The sequence below is a fragment of the Aegilops tauschii genome, chromosome 2, assembly GCF_002575655.3.
Source record: "Aegilops tauschii subsp. strangulata cultivar AL8/78 chromosome 2, Aet v6.0, whole genome shotgun sequence".
In the NCBI taxonomy this organism is placed as follows: Eukaryota; Viridiplantae; Streptophyta; class Magnoliopsida; order Poales; family Poaceae; genus Aegilops; species Aegilops tauschii.
Window position 1 is genome coordinate 458,191,139 of NC_053036.3, and position 24,099 is coordinate 458,215,237.

The following is a 24,099-nucleotide window of genomic DNA, read 5'->3' on the forward strand; positions in this document are numbered from 1 at the left end:
TCTATCACTTGGTCAATCCGTGGCAAAGCAAACGGATCCTTTGGGCAGGCCTTGTTCAAGCTTGTGTAGTCTATACACATGCGCCACTTGTTATTCTTCTTCAAAACCAGAACTGGATTGGCAAGCCATTCTGGAAAGAACACTTCCATGATGAAGCCGGCTGCAAGGAGCCGGGCTATCTCTTCTCCCACGATTCTTTGCTTCTCTTCTGATAGTCGGCGGAGGGGTTGCTTGACCGGCTTCGCATCAGCTCGGACATGTAATTTGTGCTCGGCGAAATCCTTCGGGACACCCGGCATGTCCTTTGGGGACCATGCAAAGATGTCTCGATTCTCACGGAGGAAGTCGGCGAGCTCGCCTTCCTATTTACTGTCCAAGTTCGCCCCAATCATGGCGAACCTCTCCAGGTGCTCCGGGTCTAGAGGTATCTTCTTCGTCTCTTTTGCAGGCTGGAAGGAGCCCTGCGCGTCACAGTCCTTGGGGTTGGGGGACAAGGTCGGCTGCCTGCCGGCCATGGCCACAACCCGTTCCAGCATCTTCTTCTCTTCCGCCACCATGAGGGACTCGGCCAGCCGGCTGCTGGCCATGGCACACTCGATGGACTTCTTGTAGTTGCCGGCTACCGTGATGATCCCCTTCGAGCTCGGCATCTTCATCTTCAGATAGGCATAATGGGGCACAGCCATGAACTTGGCCAAAGCAGGTCGGCCAAGTAGCGCATGATAGGGGCTCTCTAGGTCCACCACCTCGAACCATATTGCTTCCCGGCGGAAGTGATCTTTGTCTCCGAAGAGAACATCCATTTTGATCTTGCCGATTGGAGAGCAAGATAGGCCGGGTACGATACCATGGAAGACGGTGTGGCTCGGCATGAGCTGCTTTGCTTTGATGTTCAGCTTGTCCATGGTGTCGCGGTACAATATGTTGATACTGCTTCCGCCGTCTATCAGGACGCGGGAAAATCTGGCAGCTCGCCTCTCCATCGCAAGGGTGACGTCCAAGACCATAGCATAGGAGCCAGGCGAAGGCATCACCTCTGGGTGGTCGGCCTGGCTCCAGCTGATGGGCTTTTCCGACCAATGCATGAACTCGGCGGTGCTAGAGGCGACTACGTTTACTTCTTGGTGTTGCCGGCGTCGGCTGCGCTTGTCGTCGACTTGACTCGTGAAGACGACGTAGGCGTCGTGCGCTTCAGGGAACTCGTCTTGGATGGCGCCGACTGCCGGCCGGGCCGCCGGCTGCTGGGGAGCTGGAGGCGGCGGGCCGGGAGGCGGAGGCGGCACTATCCCTTCGCCCTTGGTGATGCGGGTGAGCCAGTGGCATTTCCGTGTTGTATGGTTGGACGGCTTCGCGCCGCTGTGGAACTTGCAGGGGGCATCGAGTGCTTGTTCGTAGGAGAAGGACGGCTGCCAGGGCGGCCGGCCTCCCTTCTTCTTGGGAGCGGGCCGCTCCTCGGGCTGCTCGTCTTCAACTGTGGCCACCTGCCGACTGGAGGAAGTCGGCATGGGGCCCTTGCGCTTGTGGTCGTTCTGGTAGGGGCACCGGTTGGGGTCGCCAGCCGGCTGCTTGGGAGCCGGGGCGACCACTTTCCCCGAGGCGTCCACTCGGAGATCGGCCTTTATGGAGGAGTCGGCAGTAGCGTATTTGTCGGCGATGGTCAGCAACTCATCGAGGGTAGCCGGCTCGTCGCAGAGGAGTCGGTGCTTGAGGAGGGTGCCCTCTCGGCACCCGGCAGTGAAGTACTCGATGGCCTGGACGTCATGCACTCCCTCGCAGGAGTTGCGGAGCTCGGCCCATCGCGTGAGGTAGTCGCGGGTCGACTCGTTGGGCCCCTGGACGCAGAGGGACAGCTGGCGAGGCTTGGGAGGCCACTTGTAGGTGCTAGTGAAGTTGCGGACGAAAACCTCGGTGAAGTCCAGCCAGCTGTTGATGCTGTATGGCTTGAGGCTGTTGAGCCACGTGCGCGCCGTCCCTTGCAGCATCAAGGGGACGTACTTCACGGCGACGCGCCGATTGCCGTTGGCGATGCTGACGGCCGTGGAGTAGTCGATGAGCCAATCTTCCGGCTTCACCGAGCCGTTGTACTTGGGCGTGTCTCTGGGGAGCGAGAACCCTTTGGGGAAGGGCTCGTCGCGGATGCGGGGGCCAAAGCATGGCGGGCCGACATCGTCTTCTTCTTCTAACGCCAGGGACCGAGCAAGGCGGTCGATCCTGTGGCGGGCGTCACTCTCGCCGACTCCTTCTCGGCGGCCGAGTCGGTCGCCAAGAGTTGGATGAGTGACAGGCGGTGGAGTGAGGCGTCTTTCTCTTCGAGGCGGGGGAGGAGGCAGGTTTCCCTGATGTTCAACCGCCCGAGGGCGGCCTTCCGCGTCACGCTCGATAGTGATGCGGGTCCGGCTGCGGCTGGCAGCCGGCTCCTTGTCTTTCTTCTGGCGCGTGCCGCTCGCAGTCGGCGAGCGGGACGTCGCGGCGTGCTCCCGGCGCGGGGGATGGCTATCAGCTCGGGCGCCGGCTTCGTGCTGTTCTGCAGCCGCATCGATCAGCTGCTGGATCCGTCTTGTCATGTAGGGGAGCTCATCGGCTCCCAGCCCATTGAGCTCCTCTGCTGCCGCCTGAGCGGCTCGCAGATTCTCGAGCGGGGTGGCGTAGACGGGGCGATCTGCGCCCAGCATGCTGGCAACGGCTGCGCCGCGCTTATTGACGAAGCCGGCTCGGCTCGGGCCGCTCGGCGGCGGCGTCCCGAAGGCGGCGCGGTCGACTTCACGCTGGTGGGCCTCGGTGAGGCGTCTCATCGAGGCTATCTTCTTGCTCTCCGTGATGAGGGCAAGACGGCGTGCCTCCAGGGTCTCGGCGTCGGCGTCGGCCGGGAGGGGGATGGAGAGGTCGTGCATCGTTGCTTGCTGAGCGTCGCGGGCGCTCCCGCCTGAGTTGGAGACGTGGCTGATGACCAGCACTTCGGTGACAGCGCTGCTGCCGCTGTCAGCTCGAGGGAGTGGGTCGTCGAAGACCACCACGTCGGAGGGGTAGGCGTCGAGCGACGCGGTGTCGGAGTCGATGAGCATCGGGTCGGTGGAGCCGACAGACTCCATGTCCGCAGCAGGCTCGCTGGAGACGTGAAGTTGGTCGAGGAGGCCGACGAGGCGGCTCTCGGGGTAGTCGGTACCTGCGTCGGACGCAGGCTCGTCGGAGATGCGAGTCTCGCCGAGCAGATCGGCGAGGCGGCTCGCTGCGCAGGCGTCGTCGACGCCTTGCAGCGCGTCGGGGCAAACGCCATCGGGCGCAGCAGGCTGGCTGCGCTCGCGGGGAAGGAAGAAAGTTCCCGTCCAGAACAGGTCTCCGGACGACGGTGCACCTGGCCCCACGGTGGGCGCCAAATGTCGGGTGGTTGGTGCGACATATGCCAAAGGATGGCTTATCATTGTGGGAGCCAATAAAACGTCGCCGGTGCCTGGAAACGGGATGAGGCGAAGACATGCACGCCGGCGAATCTTACCCAGGTTCGGGGCTCTCCGAGGAGATAACACCCCTAGTCCTGCTCTGCGGGGTCTCCGCATGATCACTAGCTCGATAAAGAGTAGCTACAATCGCTCCTAGAGCTGTTGGGATCAAGGGAGAAGAAGAACAAGGCTAGCTCTTGCTTCTCTCTATCTATGGTGTGTGTGCGTGTGCTACGCTTGGAAGCCAAACATGCAGAGGTGCCAACCCTTTGCATGGGTGCTCCGGGGGGTTTATATAGGCCTACCCCCCGGGGGTACAATGGTAATCCGACTGGGAACTGGCCCCAGCCGTCAGTGTCTACGCCTGCCGGCTCCTCCGCCGGCTGCTGGGTCCCGCCGGCTGGTGGGTCCCGCCGGCTGCCGGCTACTCGGTCGGCAGGCCGGCCCCACCGCCTAGGGTCTTGTCGGCGGCTGCTTACTGTAGCCGCGCCTCTGATGATGAGGGCTTTGTCGAGGTAAGCGTGGCTACAGTGACCCGCGTCGGGGGCTATCACTGTAGCCTCGCCTCGTCTTGTCTCCTTAAATGGGCTCCTGCTTCGAGGAAGGGAGTCGCCGGCTTCTGGAGGCCGGCTATGCTCCTGGCCGACTAGGAAAGGCCGGGCCGCCTTCGCACCTCCCTCTGGCTGAAGGGGCCCGCAGTCCTTGGGCCGTGCAGGAGTGGGTCGTGGATGACGTCGTAGTTGGCGTGGCTACAGTGCCCGGCCGCACGGGAGACATCCCTCCCGTACGGCCTCCTGTAGCCATGCCTGCCTCAGGCTTCGGGGGTCGTGGGCCGCACTGTGGCCATGCCCCGTCAGGTCGTCATTATGTAGGGGCGGTTGTGGTCTCGGCCGGCTTCTAGGATTCGGCGTTTCTCTTGGCCGGCTTCTTGGAGTCGGTGAGGCTGGGTTGCCTTCCGGGAGTCGGCTTTAGTGGTAGCCGGCCCGGGAAGGCGGCCCAAATGCTTGGAGTGCTTGAAGGCCCAAAGGCCTGATAAATTTTCTGAAGAGCCAGGGGTAGCCGGTTTGGCTACCCGTGGCCACTTACTCCGACACATCTAGCTAATAACTATGGACCCGAAGGTCTGAGGTAAACTACTCACACATCATCGGAGAGGCTATGGTGTTGATGTAGAAGCCCTCCGTGATCGATGCCCCCTCCGGCGGAGCTCCGGAACAGGCCCCAAGATGGGATCTCATGTGTACAGAAGGTTGTGGCGGTGGAATTAGGTTTTTGGCTCCGTATCTGGTAGTTTGGGGGTACGTAAGTATATATAGGAGGAAGGAGTACATCGGTGGAGCAACAGGGGGCCCACGAGGGTGGAGGGCGCGCCCAGGGGGGTAGGCGGCCCCCTACCTCGTGGCCTCCTGGTTGATATCTTGACGTAGGGTCCAAGTCTTCTGGATTACGTTCGTTCCGAAAATCACGTTCCCGAAGGTTTCATTCCGTTTGGACTCCGTTTGATATTCTTTTTCTGCGGAACTCTGAAATAGGCAAAAAACAGCAATTCTGGGCTGGGCCTCCGGTTAATAGGTTAGTCCCAAAAATAATATAAAAGTGTATAATAAAGCCCAATAATGTCCAAAACAGAATATAATATAGCATGGAACAATAAAAAATTATAGATACGTTGGAGACGTATCAAGCATCCCCAAGCTTAATTCCTGCTCGTCCTCGAGTAGGTAAATGATAAAAACAGAATTTTTGATGTGGAATGCTACTCGGCATAATTTCAATGTAATTCTTCTTAATTGTGGTATGAATATTCAGATCCGAAAGATTCAAGACAAAAGTTTAATATTGACATAAAAATAATAATACTTCAAGCATACTAACTAAGTAATTATGTCTTCTCAAAATAACATGGCCAAAGAAAGTTATCCCTACAAAATCATATAGTCTGGCTATGCTCTATCTTCACCACACAAAGTATTTAAATCATGGACAACCCCGATGACAAGCCAAGCAATTGTTTCATACTTTTAGTGTTCTCAAACTTTTTCAATCTTCACGCAATACATGAGCGTGAGCCATGGACATAGCACTATATGTGGAATAGAATGGTGGTTGTGGAGAAGACAAAAAGGGGAAGATAGTCTCACATCAACTAGGCGTATCAACGGGCTATGGAGATGCCCATCAATAGATATCAATGTGAGTGAGTAGGGATTGCCATGCAACGGATGCACTAGAGCTATAAGTATATGAAAGCTCAACAAGAGAAACTAAGTGGGTGTGCATCCAACTCGCTTGCTCACGAAGACCTAGGGCATTTTGAGGAAGCCCATCATTGGAATATACAAGCCAAGTTCTATAATGAAAAATTCCCACTAGTATATGAAAGTGATATCATAGGAGACTCTCTATCATGAAGATCATGGTGCTACTTTGAAGCACAAGTGTGGTAAAAGGATAGTAGCATTGTCCCTTCTCTCTTTTTCTCTCATTTTTTATTTGGGCCTTTTCTTCCTATTTTTTGTGGCTTCTTTTTTTTCGTCTGGAGTCTCATCCCGACTTGTGGGAGAATCATAGTCCCCATCATCCTTTCCTCACTTGGGACAATGCTCTAAAAATGATGATCATCACACTTTTATTTACTTACAACTCAACAATTACTACTCAATACTTAGAACAAAATATGACTCTATGTGAATGCCTCCGGCGGTGTACCGGGAATGAATCAAGAGTTACATGTATGAAAGAATTATGAACGGTGGCTTTTCCACAAATACGATGTCAACTACATGATCATGCGAAGCAATATGACAATGATGGAGCGTGTCATAGTAAATGGAACGGTGGAAAGTTGCATGGCAATATATCTCGGAATGGCTATGGAAATGCCATGATAGGTAGGTATGGTGGCTGTTTTGAGGAAGGTATATGGTGGGTGTATGATACCGGCGAAAAGTGCGCGGTATTAGAGAGGCTAGCAATGGTGGAAGGAGAAAAAGTGCGTATAATCCATGGACTGAACATTAGTCATAAAGAACTCATGTACTTATTGCAAAAATCTAGAAGTTATCAAAGAAAAGTATTATGCGCATGCTCCTAGGCGGGCAGATTGGTAGGAAAAGACCATCGCTCGTCCCCGACCGCCACTCATAAGGAAGACAATCAATAAATAAATCATGCTCCGACTTCATCACATAACGGTTCACCATACGTGCATGCTACGAGCACAAGTTTTAACACAAGTATTTATCAAATTCAAAACTACTCAACTAGCATGACTCTAATATCACCATCTTCATATCTCAAAACAATTATCAAGCATCAAACTTCTCATAGTATTCAACACACTCATAAGAATTTTTTCCTTTTTCTTAGCTTGAATGCCTATCATAGTTAAAGCAAACTACCATGCTGTTTTGTAGGACTCTCAAAATAATCTAAGTGAAGCATGAGAGAACAATAGTTTCTATAAAACAAATCCACCACCGTGCTCTAAAAGATATAAGTGAAGTACTAGAGCAAAAACTATATAACTCAAAAGATATAAGTGAAGCACATAGAGTATTTTAACAATTTCCGAATCATGTGTCTCTCTCTCAAAAGGTGTGTACAGCAAGGATGATTGTGGCAAACTAAAAAGCAAAGACTCAAATCATACAAGACGCTCCAAGCAAAACACATATCATGTGGTGAATAAAAATATAGCTCCAAGTAAAGTTACAGATGGAAGTAGACGAAAGAGGGGATGCCTTCCGGGGCATCCCCAAGCTTTGGCTTTTAGGTGTCCTTAGATTATCTTGGGGTGCCATGGGAATCCCCAAGCTTAGGCTCTTGCCACTCCTTGTTCCGTAATCCATCAAATCTTTCACCCAAAACTTGGAAACTTCACAACACAAAACTTAACAGAAAATCTCGTAAGCTCCGTTAGCGAAAGAAAACAAAAGACCACTTCAAGGTACTGTACTGAACTCATTCTTTATTTATATTGGTGTTAAACCTACTGTATTCCAATTTCTCTACGGTTTATATACTATTTTACTAGCCATATATTCATCAAAATAAGCAAACAACACACGAAAAACAGAATCTGTCAAAAACAGAATAGTCTGTAGTAATCTGTAACTAACGCAAACTTCTGGAACTCAAAAAATTCAGAAAAAATAGGAAGACCTAGAAAATTTGTTTATTGATCAAAAGCAATTTGAATCAATATTTTATCACGTTCTGGTGATTTTTAACAATTAGTTTCGTGAACAGAAAGTTTCTGGAATTTACAGCAAGATCAAATAACTATCATCCAAGAAGATCCTATAGGTTTAACTTGGCGCAAACACTAATTGAAACATAAAAAGACATCTAACCAGAGGCCAGATCAAAGATTTATTCCTAAACAGAAATAAAAAGCAAAAAACTAAAAATAAAATTGGGTTGCCTCCCAACAAGCGCTATCGTTTAACGCCCCTAGCTAGGCATAAAAGCAAGGATAGATCTAGGTATTGCCATCTTTGGTAGGCAATCCATAAGTGGATCTCATAATAGATTCATAAGGTAATTTTATTTTCTTTCTAGGAAAGTGTTCCATGCCTTTCCTTAACAGAAATTGGAATCTAATATTTCCTTCCTTCATATCAATAATTGCACCGATCGTTCTAAGGAAAGGTCTACCAAGAATAATAGGACATGAAGGATTGCAATCTATATCAAGAACAATAAAATCTACGGGCACATAATTCCTATTTGCAACAATAAGAACATCATTGATTCTTCCCATAGGTTTCTTAATGGTGGAGTCCGCAAGGTGCAAGTTTAGAGAGCAATCATCAAAATCACGGAAACCTAGCAAATCACATAAAGTCTTTGGAATCGTGGAAACACTAGCACCCAAATCACACAAAGCATAGCATTCATGATCTTTAATTTTAATTTTAATAGTAGGTTCCTACTCATCATAGAGTTTTCTAGGGATAGAAACTTTCAACTCAAGTTTTTCTTCATAAGATTGCATCAAAGCATCAACGATATGTTTGGTAAAGGCTTTATTTTGACTATAAGCATGAGGAGAATTTAGCACGGATTGCAACAAGGAAATACAATCTATAAAAGAGCAATTATCATAATTAAATTCCTTGAAATCCAAAATAGTGGGTTCATTAATATCTAATGTTTTGATCTCTTCAATCCCACTTTTATCAATTTTAGCATCAAGATCTAAAAACTCTGAATTTCTGGAACGCCTTCTAGGTAAAGGTGGATCATATTCAGTCCTATCATTATCAAGATTCATATTGAAACACAAAGATTTAATAGGGGACACATCAATGACTTTTAGATCTTCATCTTTATTTTCATAGGAACTAGAAGAACACGCTTTTACAAAGCAATCTTTCTTAGCATGCATCCTAGCGGTTCTTTCTTTGCACTCATCAATGGAAATTCTCATGGCTTTGAGAGACTCATTGATATCATGCTTAGGTGGAATAGATCTAAATTTTAAAGAATCAACATCAAGAGAAATTTTATCAACGTTCCTAGCCAATTCATCAACTTTAAGTAATTTTTCTTCAAGCAAAGCATTGAAATTCTTTTGCGAATTCATAAATTCCTTAACACTAGTCTCAAATTCAGAAGGCATCTTATTAAAATTTCCATAAGAATTGTGGTACTAATTACCACAATTATGAGAGGAATTACTAGGATACGGCCTAGGATTAAAGTTTCCTCTATACGCGTTGTTACCAAAATTGGTCCTACCAACAAAATTCACATCCATAGATTCATTATTGTTCTCAATCAAAGTAGACAAAGGAATATCATTAGGATCAGAAGAAACACTCTTAGTAGCAAATAATTTCATAAGTTCATCCATCTTTCCACTCAAAACATTAATTTCTTCCATCGCATGCACTTTTTTATTAGCAGATCTTTCAGTGTGCCATTGAGAATAATTAACCATAATATTATCTAGTAGTTTAGTAGCTTCTCCTAAAGTGATTTCCATAAAAGTGCCTCCCGCGACCGAATCTAAAAGATTTCTAGAAGCAAAATTCAATCCGGCATAAATTTTGTATAATCATCCACAAATTCAAACCATGAGTAGGGCAATTACGTATCATTAATTTCATCCTCTCCCAAGATTGTGCAACATGTTCATGATCAAGTTGCTTAAAATTCATAATATCATTTCTAAGAGAGATGATCTTAGCAAGAGGAAAATATTTAGAGATAAAAACATCTTTGCCTTATTCCAAGAATCAATACTATTTTTAGGCAAAGATGAAAACCAAGCTTTAGCACGATCTCTAAGCGAAAAAGGAAATAGCTTGAATTCAACAATATCATTATCCACATCTTTCTTCTTTTGCATATCACACAAATCAACGAAGCTATTTAGATGGGTAGCGGCATCTTCACTAGGAAGGCCGGCGAATTGATCTTTCATGACAAGATTCAATAAAGCAGTATTGATTTCACAAGATTCAGTATCGGTAAGAGGAGCAATCAGAGTGCTAAGGAAATCATTGTTGTTGGTATTGGTGAAATCACACAATTTAGTATTATCTTGAGCCATCGTGACAAGCAAACAATCCAACACACGGGCAAACAAGAGGCGAGCAAAAAGAGGCAAACGGAAAAGAGAGGGCGAATAAAACGGCAAGGGCGAAGTGGGGGAGAGGAAAACGAGAGGCAAATGGCAAATAATGTAATGCAGGAGATAAGGGTTTGTGATGGGTACTTGGTATGTTGACTTTTGCGTAGACTCCCCGGCAACGGCGCCATAAATCCTTCTTGCTACCTCTTGAGCACTGCGTTGGTTTTCCCTTGAAGAGGAAAGGGTTATGCAGCAAAGTAGCGTAAGTATTTCCCTCAGTTTTTGTGAACCAAGGTATCAATCCTGTAGGAGGCCACGCACGAGTCCCTAGCACCTACACAAACAAATAAATCCTCGCAACCAATGCGATAAGGGGTTGTCAATCCCTACAGGGTCACTTACGAGAGTGAGATCTGATAGATATGATACGATAATATTTTTGGTATTTTTTATGATAAAGATGCAAAGTAAAGAAAATAAAATAAAAACGGCAATAGAAATAACTTGTTGACGGGAGATTAATATGATGGAAAATAGACCCGGGGGCCATAGGTTTCACTAGTGGCTTCTCTCGAGAGCATAAGTATTTACGGTGGGTGAACAAATTACTGTTGAGCAATTGACAGAATTGAGCATAGTTATGAGAATATCTAGGTATGATCATGTATATAGGCATCACGTCCGAGACAAGTAGACCGACTCCTGCCTGCATCTACTACTATTACTCCACACATCGACCGCTATCCAGCATGCATCTAGAGTATTAAGTTCATAAGAACAGAGTAACACTTTAAGCAAGATGACATGATGTAGAGGGATAAACTCATGCAATATGATATAAACCCCATCTTGTTATCCTCGATGGCAACAATACAATATGTGCCTTGCTGCCCCTACTGTCACTGGGAAAGGACACCGCAAGATTGAACCCAAAGCTAAGCACTTCTCCCATTGCAAGAAAGATCAATCTAGTAGCCCAAACCAAACTGATAATTCAAAGAGACTTGCAAAAATAACCAATCATACATAAAAGAATTCAGAGAAGATTCAAATATTGTTCATAGATAAACTTGATCATAAACCCACAATTCATCGGTCTCAACAAACACACCGCAAAAGAAGATTACATCGAATAGATCTCCACGAGAGAGGGGGAGAACATTGTATTGAGATCCAAAAAGAGAGAAGAAGCCATCTAGCTAATAACTATGGACCCGAAGGTCTGAGGTAAACTACTCACACATCATCGGAGAGGCTATGGTGTTGATGTAGAAGCCCTCCGTGATCGATGCCCCCTCCGGCGGAGCTCCGGAACAGGCCCCAAGATGGGATCTCATGGGTACAGAAGGTTGCGGTGGTGGAATTAGGTTTTTTGCTCCGTATCTGGTAGTTTGGGGGTACGTAAGTATATATAGGAGGAAGGAGTACGTCGGTGGAGCAACAGGGGGCCCACGAGGGTGGAGGGCACGCCCAGGGGGGTAGGCGCGCCCCCCTACCTCGTGGCCTCCTGGTTGATGTCTTGACGTAGGGTCCAAGTCCTCTGGATCACGTTCATTCCGAAAATCACGTTCCCGAAGGTTTCATTCCGTTTGGACTCCGTTTGATATTCTTTTTCTGCGAAACTCTGAAATAGGCAAAAAAACAGCAATTCTGGGCTTGGCCTCCGGTTAATAGGTTAGTCCCAAAAATAATATAAAAGTGTATAATAAAGCCCAATAATGTCCAAAACAGAATATAATATAGCATGGAACAATCAAAAATTATAGATACGTTGGAGACGTATCAAACAGCAGCCCGCCCCGCCGCCACGAAAAAACAGAGACAGAACAGTTCGGGGTCATACATACGACCTCGGGCAAACCCTGGATAGTAGAGCAGGATATCCCTGATCGATCTACGGATCGCGAGGATGTTCCTCGACTCGTGATGATGGCTACCTATTCGGACGTGACAAACCTAGTCACACCCGAGCCGACAACCGCAGACGGACTCCATCGGAGCTACGTCGCGACGCGGCCCGATATAGAGGCGCCACACACCCTCTTTGCTTCACCGATGAAGTAATGGATCACGAATTCCCTGAAGGGTTCAAACCCGTTAACATTGAATCATACGACGGAACAACCGATCCCGCGGTATGGATCGAGGATTTCATTCTGCACATACACATGGCCCGCGGGGATGATCTTCATGCCATCAAATATCTCCCACTAAAACTCAAAGGGCCAGCTCGGCACTGGTTAAACAGCCTGCCTGAAAACTCTATCGGCAGCTGGGAGGACTTGGAAGAAGCCTTCCTCGACAACTTCCAAGGTACATATGTCCGGCCACCAGACGCTGATGATTTAAGCCACATAGTCCAACAACCTGGAGAGTCAGCCATGAAATTTGGACTAGGTTCCTAACCAAAAAGAACCAGATCGTCGACTGTCCGGATGCCGAAGCCTTAGCGGCCTTTAAACATAGCATCCGTGACGAATGGCTCGCCCGCCACCTCAGCCAAGAAAAGCCGAAATCTATGGCAGTCCTCACGACACTCATGACCCGCTTTTGTGCGGGTGAGGACAGCTGGCTGGCTCATAGTAAAAATACGGCCAGCGAGGCAGGCCCCTCCGAGGCCAAAAACAACAACAGCAAGCTCCGACGCAGCAGTCACAAACGCCGAAGCAATGGCGATAACACCGATGACACTGCTATAAACGCCGGATTCAGCGGTTCCAAGTCCGGTCAGCGGAAAAAGGCATATCAAAGAAACAATCAGGGGCCATCTAGCATGGACCACATACTTGACCGTCCGTGCCAAATCCATGGCACCCCAGACAAACCAGCCAATCATACCAACAGAGATTGCTGGGTTTTTAGGCAAGCCGACAAGTTAAACACCGAGAACAAGGAAAAGGGTTCGCAGAGCGAGGACGATGATGAGGAGCCCCTGCAGCCAACTACAGGGGGACAGCAGAAGTCCCCCCCAGGTCAAAATGGTGAACATGATATATGCTACACACATCCCCAAGAGGGAGCGTAAGCACGCACTCGGGGACGTCTATGCGATAGAGCTAGTCGCCCCAAAATTCAATCCATGGTCATCGTGCCCGATCACTTTTGACTGTCGGGATCATCCGACCAGTATCCGGCATGGCGGATCAGCCGCACTAGTCCTAGACCCAATCATTGATGGATTCCACCTGACGCGAGTCCTCATGGACGGTGGCAGCAGCCTCAATCTGCTCTATCAGGACACAGTACGCAAAATGGGCATTAACCCATCACGGATCAAACCCACAAGGACTACCTTTAAAGGAGTCATACCAGGCTAGAGGCCCGTTGTACGGGCTCAATCACACTGGAGGTCGTCTTCGGATCTCCGGACAACTTCCGAAGCGAGGAGTTAATCTTCGATATCGTCCCCTTTCGCAGCGGCTATCACGCTCTGCTCGGAGGAACCGCATTTGCTCGATTCAATGCGGTACCTCACTACGCTTATCTCAATCTCAAGATGCCCGGACCACGTGGTGTCATAACAATCAGTGGAAATACGGAACGCTCCCTCCGTACCGAGGAGCATACCACGGCCTTAGCAGTAGAAATACAGCATGGCCTTTTCCAGCAGAACCTTAGTTCAGGGGCCAAGCCCCTGGACACCATTAGAAGAGTCCGGACTATTCTGCAGCAAGATAGCCTGGCTCGTCAAGAGCTTAATTAGCAATTTGGCCTCCGTCCCAGTCCCGATCAAACAGCGGCATTCGTACCCCGCGTACATAACTACACACTCAAAATCCCATGGGCATTGATGGAGGCATAGCTAGCTCGTGATCCACGGTGCGGCTCGACCGACCCTGGATTCGCACACCTTCACTTTTCCTTTCGGGTTTTTCTCTTCTCGAGGCTTTTTCTGATAATCCAATCATCGGACACACCAAGGTGGCAAGGAGCTTTGACGTACAAGGGAATCCCCAGGTGGTCTCTGCTAACGATTGCTATAACTGTTTTACATACTCGCACGCAACTCGCTCTTGGTCATGGCATGTTAAATAGCCTTCCTTGCATATCACATTACTTGTACAAGTACGCTCCGACGTATTAGTCACATTACAATGGAAAATAAATGGTAGCGTCAGCTTATTACTTGACTTTTCTTTTTTCCTTACCTTTGTATTTATTACTCATTGCACCCGTACACTCTGGTACGTTTTACTTCACCAGGGGCTTTAGCGCCCCGCAGTACGCCGATGAAGTCCGAACACCTTTTTCAGTACAGTTCGGCACCCCGAACTTATAACATTATATGCATCGGCTCCGAATCATGTCTTTGGTCAATAGTTGGGTTGCCCGACTCCTGTGCTTACTACCTTACGTTCCGCTATATCGGCTAGGGTAGTAAAGGGAGAACTACTGTGATTGTGTCCCAGTTCTTCCGGACGAGCACCTCAGTAGAGAAAGCCAAAAACTGACTGTCATGATGCAGCGAGAGCTGGTCAGCTGTTCGAGAGGTTTCAAATCCTTGGAGATTTTTCCGCTTTATGCGAGGAATCGATTTTTGTCCGATCAGGTGCATATAACGCCCCAAGTTCGGCCTTCCGAATACCAGGGGCTTCGCCAAAATTCTCATTGTCAAACTCCTATGGCTTAGTGAGGGCGATAAAGGCCGTATAGTGTGATTGCCTCATTCGTTGCGCTAAACACCCCCTTTAAGGACCAGAATGTGGAGTAAAGAGTGTTTAGATTTATCCCGAACATCCCCGTGCTATCTACGTGGGGGCAGAAGCCAGTGACTGGCCAACCCTTAGATTTCATAAACGGCCGCACAGGAGGTAAAATTTTAAAGTCACAAACATTATATTACATAACATCATTGTTTCATATTACATGACAGGGTAATATGAATGTTTTCATGGGAATATAACATCCTTCGCACATTGCTCTGCCACAAGGCGGGATCCCTCTAGGACACCATCAAAATATAACTTGGGTCGGCGGTGCTCCTTGCCCTCAGGCGGCCCCTCGGTCATCAGCTTCTTGGCATCCATCTTCACCCAGTGCATCTTGACGTGGGCAAAGGCCATCCGTGACCTTCAATACAGACCGACCGCTTTATGACCTCAAGTCATGGGCAGGCACTAACAAGCCACTTCACAAGTCTGAAGTAGCTGCTGGGTATCGGCGCGGCAGGCCATAGTCGGACTATCAAGTCCTTCATGGCTAGCTCGGCCGCCTTGTGCAGCTCGACCAGCTGTTTCAGCTGGTCGCTGAAGGGCACCGGATGTTCTGGTCCAAGATATTGAGACCAGAACAGCTTCTTCGTAGAACTCCCTTCTTCGGCTCGATAGAACTTGGCAGCATCTGATACGCTGTGCGGCAAATCCGTAAACGCCCCTGGAGAGCTCCAAATTCGTGTAAGTAAAAGGAACGTTTCCTTTACAGACTTGATTTGCATAATGAAAGCCTTACCCGCCGCGATCTTCTTGGCCGCTTGGATTTCCCGAAGGGCGCTCTGGGCCTCGGCTCGAGCCTCTTGTGCGCTCTGGCGGGCCTTCGCAAGTTCGGACGCTTGCGTCTTAGAATCACGCTCCAAGGACTCGTACTTCTTGACGGCGTCCTGGAGCTCTTGCTGGACCTCACTGACCCAGGCCTCGTGCTTCTCGCGCGCGGCGCGCTCCTTGGCCGCTTTGTCCTCGGCCTCGGCTAACGCCTTCTTGAGGGCGCCACCTCGGTCGTGGCCCCTAATAAAGTTCATGACACTTTAGTCAGCACGAAACATTCATCCTTCCTAAATATACGCGCAGGTGACTGCATACCTTGGCTATCCTCCAGCTGCTTCTTCATGAGGCCGAGCTCTTCTTCGGCCCGCTCTAGGCTCTGCTTCAGGCCAGAGACCTCCACAGTATGAGCGGCAGCAGCCAGCAGCGACGCCTACTTATTCACATAGATATCTTATGTTAGACTCCTGCGAAAATTATTTTGATCCTCTGTTCGGCTTTTTCTTTCCGAACACCGAACAGAGCATCAGGGGCTACTGTCTACACTGTGATATTCTTTCTACAATTACATTACTTACCTCAAAGCCTGTTAAAATGCTAGCGCAGGCTTCGGTCAGTCCGCTTTTGGCGGAATGAACCTTCTCGATCACCGTACCCATAAGGACACGGTGTTCATCCACAATGGAAGCGCCTCGCAGCGCTTCCAGCAGATTATCCGGTGCCTCTGGTTGGACAGAGGTCACCGGCAGAACAGGCACACCTCCTCCTTTCAGGGAAGGCCGTTCGCTGGACTCCGGAGCCGTGTAGGTCTCCGGAATGGTATCCGGCTGGGGGCCGAAGGAATTAGGCCCCCATCACCAGTCCCCATGGGGGCTTTTTCCCTCATGTGTCCGGCGGCCGAGGAGTCATCCTTGGGCGCCACCCCGACGATCTCCGGAACCTCCCCCCACTCTAGGAAGGTCCTTTGGGACACCACCTCGTCATCACCCTTGGCCGAGACAGAGTGAGCAGGCGGCGGTGACATGCTAGCCATCTTCTTTGAATCTAGCGAACCCTCTGTCGAGGATCGCGGAGAGCTGTCGCGGGCCGGACTGCAATGGCATAATTTAAACATATTAATAATACAAAGTGGAATGGACGGGTATTTGGATGTGCATAAGGTTTTTGGTACTTACGAGGCAGCCCGAGGCTTGGTCCGGGGCATTCGCTCCGGACTGCTATCGACATCCCATGCGGAGTTATCCGCAAGGGAGCCCTTCCCTCTCTTGGGCGCCTTCGCCTCCAGATTTGTGGAGACCCCCTTTTCTTCCTTCCCCCCTCAGGGGGGAGTGGTTTCTTCCTCCTCCTCGTCGTCTTCGGTGGCCGAAGAGTGAGTCTCGCCTTCGGACGACATGTCCGAAGCACCTCTTCGGCGAAGGCCACTCCTGGTCCCTTTGGCTGTTTTCTTGACCTTCTTCTTCGGCACATCATAAGGCGTTGGAAACAACATCTTCGTTAGGAGTGGGGTTTCTTCATCTTCGGGTAGTGGGGCTGTACAATTAATCCACCCCGCTATGTCGGTCTTGGCCTAAAAAATTGATAGGAATGCTTAGACTCCTTCCTCAAAATATGCCAGTAAAGGCTATACCTTGAAAACATGAAAGAACTTACCGAATTAGCCTGGCGTTTTAAGCTAAGCCCGCGATCCTCAGTCGTAGGCGGTGGTGTCTCACCGGCCTTGAAGAGCACCTTCCAACTGACTTCGTGCGTCGCGCCGAAGAGCTCTAGCAGCGTCTGGTGCTTGGCCGGACCGAACTCCCACAAATAGCAAGTCCGGCGTTGGCACGGAAGGATCCGGCGAATGAGCACAACCTGGATCACGTTGACAAGTTTGATTCTCTTGGTTATCATGTTCTGGACGCACGTCTGGAGCCCAGTCAGCTCGTTCGAAGAACCCCGGGTTAGGCCCTTCTCTTGCCAGGAGGTGAGCCGCATCGGAACTCCGGATCGGAATTCAGGGGCCGCTGCCTAGTTGGTGTCGCGCGGCTCGGTGATGTAGAACCACCCCGACTGCCACCCCTTCACCGTCTCCACAAAGGAGCCTTCGAGCTAGGTGACATTGGGCATCTTGCCCACCATGGCACCTCCGCACTCTGCTTGTTGGCCGCTCACCACCTTCGGCTTCACATTGAAGGTCTTTAGCCATAGGCCGAAGTGAGGTGGGATGTGGAGAAAGGCCTCGCACATGACTATAAATGCCGAGATGTTGAGGATAAAGTTGGGGGCTAGATCATGGAAGTCCAGCCCGTAGTAAAACATCAGTCCCGGACAAACGGGTGGAGAGGGAATCCCAGCCCACGGACGAAATGCGTGAGAAACACAACCCTCTCATGGGGTTCTGGGTAGGGATGATCTGTCCCTTAGCCGGGAGTCGGTGAACGATCTCCTTGGCCAGGTATCCGGCCTCTCGGAGCTCGTTGATATCCTTCTTATTAACGGAGGAGGCCATCCACTTGCCTCCAGCTCCAGATCCGGACATGGTTGGAGTACTTTCTCGGGCGGGGAAAGCTAGAGCATGGGCGCTGGAGCTCAAGAATGGATGGGCGGAGGAAGGAGAAGGAGTGAGTAAATGGGGACAAATCCTCATCCCCTTATAAAGGCCGTGAATGTCAAGCGCCTCCCCACTCTCCTTAAAACTCGCCTATTCCCAAGGGCTGTGTAAACGGCACGGTTGGGTTACTCACGCCTGTATTGATGAGAATCCCGCAATAAGGGGACACGATCTCTGCTTTGACAAGACATGCCAATGGCAACCGCGTCTCGAAACATGGAGCGGCAGACGAAAAACGGTTCGAAATTCTGACCGGATAGATGTGATGTCATCTTACAAAAAGTTGTCAGCGGATTGGACTCGTGTAAAATTATATTCTCTCTGCGGTTGTGTGTGGTGTGTATGTTGCAGGTCCAGATACGTTCAATACATCCGAGGACTATCTTGGAGTTCGGAAGGAGGAACCCGCCTTGCAATGCCGAAGACAGACCTACGCGCCGGATACCTTGTCATTGAAGCCAGGTTCAGGGGCTACTGAGGGAGTCCTGGACTAAGGGGTCTTCGGGCGTCCGGCCTGTTATCCATGGGCCGGACTGATGGGCTGTGAAGATACGAAGACCGAAGACTGCACCCATGTCCGGATGGGGCTCTCCTTGGCGTGGAAGGCAAGCTTGGCGACCGAATATGTAGATTCCTTTCTTTGTAATCGACCTTGTGTAACCCTAGATCCTCCCGGTGTCTATATAAACCGGAGGACTTAGTCCGGAAGGGGATACTCATTACCATAGTCATACAGGCTAGGCTTTTAGGGTTTAGCCATCTCGATCTCGTGGTAGATCAACTCTTGTAATAATCATATTCATCAAGATCAATCAAGCAGGAAGTAGGGTATTACCTCCATAGAGAGGGCCCGAACCTGGGTAAACATTGTGTCCCCTGTCTCCTGTTACCATCGACCTCAGACACACAGTTCGGGACCCCCTAACCGAGATCCGCCGGTTTTGACACCGACAGGGTATGTCTCCTTACAAAATGGTTTATGGAAAAGCTTTTCATTTGCCTCTTGAATTAGAACATAAAGCTTATTGGGCAATCAAAGAACTCATCTATGATTTCAAACTTGCTGGTGAAAAGAGGTTATTTGATATTAGCTCATTAGATGAATGGAGAACCCAAGCTTATGAAAATGCCAAGTTGTTTAAAGAAAAAGTTAAAAGATGGCATGATAAAAGAATCCAAAAGCATGAGTTTAAAGTTGGAGAATATGTTCTTTTGTACAACTCTCGTTTCGGGTTCTTTGCATGAAAACGCCTCTCAAAATGGGAAGGACCTTATGTTATCGAGGATGTTTATCGGTCTGGAGCCATATAAATAAATAATGTCGAAGGTACTAACTCGAAGGTTGTCAATGGGCAACGAATAAAACATTATATCTTAGGTACGCCCATTAATGTTGAAAGTAACATTATCCAAACTTTGACACCGGAAGAACACATAAAAGAGTCCTTCTGAAACACTCTAGAATCGTGTAAATAAGGAGGTACGTGATACGGTAAGTAAACGGACTCTGAAAAATCCGCAAAAAATATTGTTTGTCTGTTTTAGAATATTTAGAAAAATAGGAAAATAAGAAACTTCCAAGAAGTGTACCCTGGTGGGCACAAGACACCAGGGCACGCCTGGCTTGCCATGCGCTCCCAGGTGGGTTGTGCCCACCTGGGACACCTTGTCCCATCTCTCGGGTTGGGACCCCGAGAGTTAGTCCCAAATCATCCTCTTCGTTCATGGCATCCAGCTGATGATTCCGGAGCGGTTGACTCTGCTCTCGACCCTCGGGACAAAGTAATGCCGGAATAGATCCACATTGGGCATCACTCCGACAAAATTCTCGCACAAATGCGCAAAAATGGCCATGGTCGCCATCGCATTGGGCGTGAAATCGAGGAGATGGAACCCATAGAGGTTCATGATCGCCTCAAAGAACCCAGAGAAGGGAGGACAGAGGCCGTAGATGAAATAAGCAGCAAAGAACCGATAAGAATCAGGGGGATTCACCTCACCCGCTTTGTAGACCACGGCCGCCCCATGCCCTTTCTCAACGGGCTGCCCCCACAGATACCCGTACTTCGCCTGAAGGACGGGGCCGCTCAAGGAGGACGGAACAAATACAACATCCTCACTCCGCTTCTTGTTCAGCTCCACCGACCTCTTGTTCCCCTCAGCGGCCTCCTTCGCCGCGGTCGTCGGCTTTCTCTTCTTCGTGGGTTTGTTCCCTATTGCTGCTGCAACATGAAAAGATCATTGGGGAGGGATGCGGCGGAAGGAGAATCGAGATGAGGAACTGTCGCTTGGCTTGCGGAGGAAGAAGATGGGGAGCGGGGCGAGAAGCAGGTGGATCGTGCCGCACCGTTTCCTTCCCTACTCTTAAGGGGGGAAAGCGGGGCAAAGGCGCGACACTTCAGAAAGTTACGGTTTTTACCATAACTGCAATAGTACCACGACCCCACGACGCGTAGTAATTGCACAAAGTGGACGTTGGGTTTACTGGTCGCAATGGCGAAACAACATGCACAACCCTCTCCTGCCATGTGTCCGTGCACTATTTGGGGCCTAACCCAACGTGCCACGCGACACGTGTGGCTTAGGCCCGTGGCTTATGCCGGGGAAAATATACAGGGGTATGCTTTTTCCCCTGACTCGTGCATGGACAAGACCAAGACCGAGTCAAGAGATTTGAAGAACCAAGATATTTCAAGAACCAACACGCAACCCAGAGAAACCAAGATCAAGCTAGAAGAGCAAGGTATTGGCAAGAGAAGGGCCTCCCTTGCCGGGCAGGCGAGCCCGACAAGGGGCAAGGCCACCGCTAGAAGCTGGCAGCCAAGGCACCCCGGCAAGGTCTGCTGGGGCTCGCGGGGGCAGAACCACCCCACCAACCACTCAAGCACGACCCACATCGTCAATCAGTGCGGTGTCAAGCCGCAAGATGATTAAGTGGCAGCCATTCGCCACATGGCAGCCGTTTCCTATAGGAGAAACCCACAGATGACACCCGTCCTGCGACGTGTCAAGAGAACAGGCGCGGAGCTGGCAAGATAGCGCGGCAAGCCTTGCCGGGCGACTAGTGATGTGACACTAAGCGATGCATTTAATGCACCCTGTCAGCCGCAGAGTTAGGTATGATAGCACTGTTTGCTATCATATCAGTCGATAATGACTACTTTGCCATTGTGGTGACCCCTTAATCTAAAAAAGGATGCCCATGGCACCCGTAGGAAGGGTTGGAAAGTTGATGAACCCACACCACCATACACGCGTAGTCGCTGCTGCCCTACGGCGACCCCTGCCGGGCAAGTGTACTACATAGCATCATCCCCATTCCATCAACAATCCACTAAAGCAGGATTAGGGTCTTACGCCTCGCGGTGGCCTGAACCTGGGTAAATTGCTTGTGTGCTCTCTGTCATGCTGCCGTGCGCTGGTCTGCTCTTTGTGCAACGCGCCGTCCCCCTGCCGAACCAGCAAGGGGCCTCCTGGTCCCATAGGTGGCCGCGGATATCCCGCGACAAACATATACTAATCTTATGGTAGGTGATGACACCACATAAGGAAAAGTATAAGTAGAAAATTTTATTAGAGATTGACAAACATAGCATTAGTCAATGATGCAACTCATGAAAGAATTAATAAGGGAAGAGAAGATTCACATATAAATATACTATCCTAGAAATCTTTTGTGATTGTGAGCCCTCATCAAAATATTATATGCCAAAATTGTTGACGTTGGACAAGGAAGACAACTTAATGGTTTATGTTTGTTTATATTCACATAGAAGTCATATTGTCATGGATCCTTTAACATGTGGTGCTTGCCCCCTATCTTTGCTAGCCAAAAATTCTGCACTAAGTAGAGATACTACTTGTGCATCCAGAAACCCTTAAACCCAAATCTTATTTTTCAAGTGTCCACCATACCTACCTAGGGATTGAGCAAGATCCCTCAAGTAAGTTGTCATCGGTGCAAAAAGGGCAATAAAAATTGCTTCTAAATGTGTGAGATCATTTAGTGTAAGAGAAAATTGAGCGTTGCATGAACTTGTGATGGTGAAGAATAAAAGTGACAGACTGCATAATAAAGGTTGCTATCACAAGGGGCAATGCAAAGTGACATTCTTTTGCACTAAGGGGTTGAGCATACAGACAAATAAGCGCATGGAAACCTCTACTTCCCTCTGCGAAGGGCCTATCTTTTACTTTTATGTATTTACTTCTATGCAAAGAGTCAAAGTTTCCCTCCTATTCCTTTTTATTTTTCTCCTTTGGCAAGCATCATGTGGTGAGGAAAGATCTAGGCACATATGTCCAGTTGAGTATAGATAGCATGAGTTATTATTGTTGACATCACCCTTGAGGTGAATACGTTGGCAGGCGAAACTATAAGCCTCTATCTTTCTATTTGTCTGGTTGAAACATTTTGCTCATGTGTACGCGGTGAGTGTTAGCAATCATAGAGGACTATATGATGGTTGAGTATGTGGACTTGCCTAAAGGCTCCGATACGTGACCCTTCCTGAAAAGATGATGAATTGTAGTTGCAAAGTTGACTGAGAACATAGTTTGTTAGTTTCTAATAGAGTTTATACTTTATACTTCAATTGTGTGATGAATTGCCACTTATTCATGGGAAGTCTATGATAAAAGCTCTATGATAAAAGTCTTATGTTTAAATTAGTTGCTATTATAATAATCTACATGATGCTTCTATGTCAGTATTTGGTTTTTATCGACACCTCTCTCTCTCTAAGCATGTGGACATGTTTTTCGATTTTGGTTTTCGCTTGAGGACAAGCGAGGTCTAAGCTTGGGGGAGTTGATACGTCCATTTTGCATCATGTTTTCTTACTATATTTATGAATAATAATGCTTTTTGGAGTAATTCTAATGCCTTTTCTCTCATAATTTGCAAGGTACACACCAAGAGGGAGAATTCCGGTAGCTGGAAATCTGGACCTGAAAAAGCTACGTCGGGCTACCTATTCTGCACAACTCCAAACAAGCTGAAACTTCACGGAGAATTTTTATGGAATATTTGAAGAATATTGGAGCAAATAAGTACCAGAGGGGCCCACCAGGTGGGCACAACCCACCTGGGCGCGCCAGGGAGCCCAAGAGCGCTCTGGTGGGTTGTGCTCACCTAGGCCCACCTCCGGTGCCCATCTTCTGGTATATAGGTCATTTTGACCTAGAAAAAAATTAAGAAGAGGACTTTCGGGACGGAGTGCCGCCGTCTCGAGGCGGAACTTGGGCAGGAGCACTTTTGCCCTCCGACTGAGCGATTCCGCCGGGGGAACTTGCCTCCCGGAGGGGGAAATCATCGTCATCGTCGTCACCAACAACTCTCCCATCTTGGGGAGGGATATCTTCATCAACATCTTCAATAGCACCATCTCATCTCAAACCCTAGTTCATCTCTTGTGTTCAATCTTGTTACCGGAACTATAGATTGGTGCTTGTGGGTGACTAGTAGTGTTGATTACATCTTGTAGTTGATTACAATATGGTTTATTTGGTGGAAGATTATATGTTCAGATCCAATATGCTATTTAATACCCCTCTGATCTTGAGCAGGATTATCATTTGTGAGTATTTACTTTTGTTCTTGAGGTCACGGGAGAAATCATGTTGCAAGTAATCATGTGAATTTGATATGTGCTCGATATTTTGATAGTATGTATGTTGTGATTCCCTTAGTGGTGTCATGTGAACGTAGACTACATGACACTTCACCATACTTGGGCCTAAGGGAATGCATTGTGGAGTAGCAATTAGATGATGGGTTGCGAGAGTGATAGAAGCTTAAACCCCAGTTTATGTGCTATTCCGTAAGGGACCGATTGGATCCAAAAGTTTAATGATATGGTTAGAATTTATTCTTAATAGTTTTCTCGTAGTTGTGGATGCTTGCGGGAGGGTGTATCATAAGTAGGAGGTTTGTTCAAGTAAGAACAACACCTAAGCACCTGTCCACCCACATATAAAATTATCAAAGTACCGAACACGAATTAAACCAAT